The sequence below is a fragment of the Acomys minous genome (assembly GCF_964271855.1).
Source record: "Acomys minous genome assembly, chromosome: 3".
NCBI lineage: Eukaryota > Metazoa > Chordata > Mammalia > Rodentia > Muridae > Acomys > Acomys minous.
The window spans coordinates 30277651-30282255 of NC_140485.1; the positions used below are offsets into that span (position 1 = coordinate 30277651).

Consider the following 4605-nt stretch of genomic DNA (forward strand, 5'->3'; position numbering starts at 1 on the left):
ATTTACTACAAACTGGAGAAATTATACAAAAACAAAATTGGGGCTAGATGTATGGCTAAGTTTGTAAAATGCTAACCTAAAAACAAACAAGCAAAAAACCCTAGGTCTGATCCACAGCACCTCATAAAGCACCGTACAATCCCAGCACTTAGGAGATAGAGACAGGAGGATTGCAAACTCAAAGTCATCCTTGGCTCTGCAGAGTTAGAGGCCAGCATTGATTTCATGAAACACTGACTCAAAAAATAAATAACTGGGAGTGGAGCAGAGAGAGAGAGAGGAAACAGAGAAGGAAGAAGTAAGGAGGGAAGGAAGGAAAAGATGCTTGAACTAGGTATGCAGGCCTGCTGCACTGGCTAGTCTGGAGGTAAAGGTTGGAGCATCATATGAGCCTGTGAGATGAACTCAGGCAATATGGCCTTATTTGGGCTGTGGTTCTGGTGGTCCAAAGTTGAGGAGCCATATCTAGGCTTGATTCTTTGCTGGCACAGTCCCTAGATGATGCAGTGTCATACAACAAAAACCAGACTAGGTGGGATTTTTGTTGTTGTTTCTTGAGACAGGGTTTCTCTGTGTAGCCTTGGCTGTCCTGGATTCACTTTGTAGGCCAGGTTGGCCTGGAACTCATAGAGATCCGCCTGCCTCTGCCTCCCGAGTGCTGGGATTAAAGGCGTGCATGATCAAGGGCTAACAAGATGGCTCAGAGGATGAGGCATTTGGTATCAAGCCTGAAGTATTGACTTTAGTTCATTCCCCAAAACAGATATGGTAGAAGAAGAGAACTGACCCACTGATGCCCACAAGTTGTCCTCTGACTACCACATATGCACTGTGACACACACACACACACACACACACACAGAGTGAACAAATCATTGCAATGAAAAAGGGGGAAAGGGACCATTAGTTGCAGCAGGTATGTCAGTGCAGATCTGTCCGTAATCTCAGCCCTCAGGCATGAAAGCAGGTTAGGAATTCAAGGTCATACTCCATTATACTGTAAAATTGAGGCCAGCCTGAGTGACATTACACCTTGTCTCAAGGGCTAGGCGTAGTGGCACACGCCTTTAATCCTAGCACTAGGGAGACAGAGGCAGGCAGATCTCTGTGAGGCCTGCCTGGTCTACAAAGTGAGTCCAGGACAGCCAGGGCTCTTTTATCCAGAGAAACCCCATCTAGGGGGTCGGGGAAAGGAAGGAAGGAGAAGAAAAGAAAGACCTTGTCTCAGGTAACAGCAGCAACAACAAAACCAAGAAAGAGACAGAGACAGATGTACACATAGAGGGAGTGTGCTGTGTCTTCTGGCATCTCTCTCCCTTCCTGAAAGCCACCAGGATTCACTTATCCCCATGATTGAATGAACTTATCTTATCCTAATCACTTTTTTTTCCAAGCTGGGATAATATTTGTTTTTATTAGTTTTTACATTGAGGTATATTACCTGTAAAACACATATTTTTATCTTGGCTTTGATGAGTTTTGACACACAGACCCTTGACATTTCAGTCATGCCACAGAACACCTCTACTGTCTCACAAAATTCCCTGCCCTCTTTAGGTTTATTTGTTTCCCACAGTCATAATCCATGGCAATTTTTATCCTCACCTTAACTTTAATTTTTAGATTTAGTTGCATTGTTACTATCCTGGCCACATTGCCATGAGTCTTCAGAAACTGAGAATGTGTTTTCCTGTTCAGAGATGACTTCATCAGACTCCAGATTCTTTTCTTTTGTCTGTGATCCAGGCTGGTCTCAAACTCATAGCAGTCTGCCTGCATCAGTCTCCTGAGTATTGGAACTACAAATACAGGCCCAAAACTAGATGCTTCATTGTTGTTTGAGATCAGAACTGCTTGTTAATATGCTGGTTTTTGCTCATGGCCATGACTACACACGACTTGTTAATACAAACTACATGATCTTCTGGAATACCAAAATACTTAAAAATCAAATGTAGAGGGATGGGAAACTGTGATCTGGATGTAATATATGAAAGAAGAATAATAAGAAACATTAACTGTAGACTCTGTATGTTTCCACATATGTAATTCAAATTATCTCAGTCTTCTGTGGACTTTGAGCAGTATCTTTAGTTTACAGATGAGGAAAATAGTTGCCAAGTAGTTATACAGAATCTATTAGCCTTTGGTGCCAAGACTGGATTTTTTTCTTTTGCTTAATCTACTATCCTTGGATAGAGGAACACAGTGTCTGTTATTCCAAAAGTTCACTTTCTTGTTTCTTCTCTGAGATTTCATAGGTTTCCCATTCCTTCCACCCTCCGGCATTGTGTTGAGCACTGTTAAAGCCCAGTGATACTGCTGTGTCCATAGCCTTCTTGCTTCTCACTCCAGCTAAGCAAGAAAACACTAGACTGTCAGATTTGGATGGCTTCACTTCGTGGTGCTTCTCTTTGAAGTCCCTTGGGCTCATCTGTAGAGCTTTGCCTACCTCACCCAATGGTATGTTGATTGAGCCAGGTATTTTCCCATGCCCAAGAATTTCCCATGTATCTCTAACATCATGTCTTGGAGTTCAATATGTTTTTTAGTTCCCAATAGGTCACACCCTTAGAAAGAGTAGAACAAAAATGCTGGCTGCTTCCTCATATTGACTTCAAACCGCCAAGCGCAGGCTCCACAAATCCTAGGACCACCCTGCATGGGGTCCGAAGCACCTGCCTGACCAGCATCACCAAGGGCTCTCTGGGACTCGGGTGCAGCTGACCACTTCCTCCTGATCACATCTTAAAGCCCTAGCTATGCTCACCCTGTTAATGCCTCTTAATATGGATCACAGAGGCATTGGAAGATACACTAAGAGCCACACCTACACCATAGCAGGATCCCATGAGAAGACAAGACTGATGTTATTATAAAGTGGGACTGTCCTCGGCAAGCCCCTTCACATGGGCTGCCAAGCACTGGGAGGGTGCCTACTAGACCTCCTTCTGCTGGTCCTCTGTCCCTTGGGGCCAGAAGGGACCAATACCCCAGGCTGACTTACACTGTAGGATGGCCTTTGTCCCTTCTGCCTCTAAAAGACTGAATCATCAGGTGTATCCCTGCCCTTTGAGATTGGCTCGAAAGCCAGTCAAACAGCCTTCTTTGCCCCCTATTCTCCAAGAGGAACAGAGGACATACCTCCCCTCTCTTTGTGTTAGTGTTTGGGCCATTCCACTAGCCTGCCCTTGGAGACCTAGCAGAGGCATATGCCATCACCTGCAGCTGCTGCCAGGTGTGCCAGGCACGTGTGGAGATAAAAGGGACCCTAGCCATCCCAGATCCCCTTTTGCCCTCATGTTTCTCTCTGTCCTTAGTGTCCTCCCCTCCCCCACTTTCATGGCTCTGCCTACATGTCCACTTGCCTGCTTCTATTCCTTTTCCAGATCACTCCTCAGGGCTGTTCCACTGAGTCATTGCTTCTCTTTGTAGATTTTATTTATTACCACCATCATCGTGTGTGTGTGTGTGTGTGTGTGTGTGTGTGTGTGTGTGTGTGTGTGTGTATTTTAAGCTAGTACCTCATGTAACCCATGCAGACCTACCCTAGAATTTTCTGTGTAGCTGAGACTGGCCTTGAACTCTTGACCATCTCGTCTACATGTCTCAAGTGAAGGATTACAGGTGTGTGCCACCATTCCTGGCTTAATAGCTGTGGTTTAAGAGGGCTTTTGTGTGCTGGGTGGTGGTGGCACACGCCTTTAATCCCAGCACTCGTGAGGTAGAGGCAGGCGGATCTCCGTGAGGTCGAGGCCAGCCTGGTCTACAAAGTTAGTCCAGGACAGCCAGGGCTACACAGTAAAACCCTATCTCGAAACACCCCCCCCCCAAAAAAAATAGGGCCCTTGTGGAAATCATGGTGGTACACGCCTTTAATTCCCACACTGTGAGTTTGAGGCTAGCCTGATGTACAGATCAAGTTCCAGGACAGCCAGAGCTACACATAGAGAAACCCTGTCAAAGAAGAAGAAGAAGAAGAAGAAGAAGGAGAAGGAGAAGGAGAAGGAGAAGGAGAAGGAGAAGGAGAAGGAGAAGAAGAAGAAGAAGAAGAAGAAGAAGAAGAAGAAGAAGAAGAAGAAGAAGAAGAAGAAGAAGAAAGAGGGCCCTGTGGAAACTCCAAAGAAGGGGGTCTAGTTGTGGTACCTGTAGGACTTCGCGTGAGCTATGGAAGTCCACAGTCTTTGGGGGCCCTTTCCGAGCCACCCCAGCACATAATGCTGTGAAGAGAGAGAAAGCAACTACAGCAGTGCCCAGTCTGGGTGGCCCTGATTTGAGCATCACTGGGATCTGAGACCTTACCCACGGTTGGGCTTGACTCTCAGGATACAGATCGCTCAACGGCGAAAAAGTTCCTTGAGAGTGGAATTCGAGGTCAGAGATCAAGGCAGTCCAGACTTCCCTCTAAACCGGAGAAGTTCCCGCCCAGTTATGGATGTTGGCACACATATGGTCCCCCCGGGTTTCCTTCACATCTGGGCCAGAGCTGAGTGACAACTCATTAGATGCAGAGAGCCAGTAGAAAACCCGAATTTAGAACAAACTGACTTTGTCCTGGAGCCAGGCTGGTCAGCAGTGGCCAGAGAACAAAGGAGTCTGCAGACT

General features: G+C 46.1%; 1 pseudogene across 1 annotated transcript; it reads right to left on the minus strand.

Moving 5' to 3' along the window:
* Positions 1-1810: 1810 nt before the first annotated feature.
* Positions 1811-2693, minus strand: LOC311594023 (thiosulfate sulfurtransferase/rhodanese-like domain-containing protein 3; annotated as a pseudogene). The gene has a single exon. The product of its transcript is annotated as a thiosulfate sulfurtransferase/rhodanese-like domain-containing protein 3 (transcript).
* Between the last annotated feature and the right edge of the window lie 1912 nt (positions 2694-4605).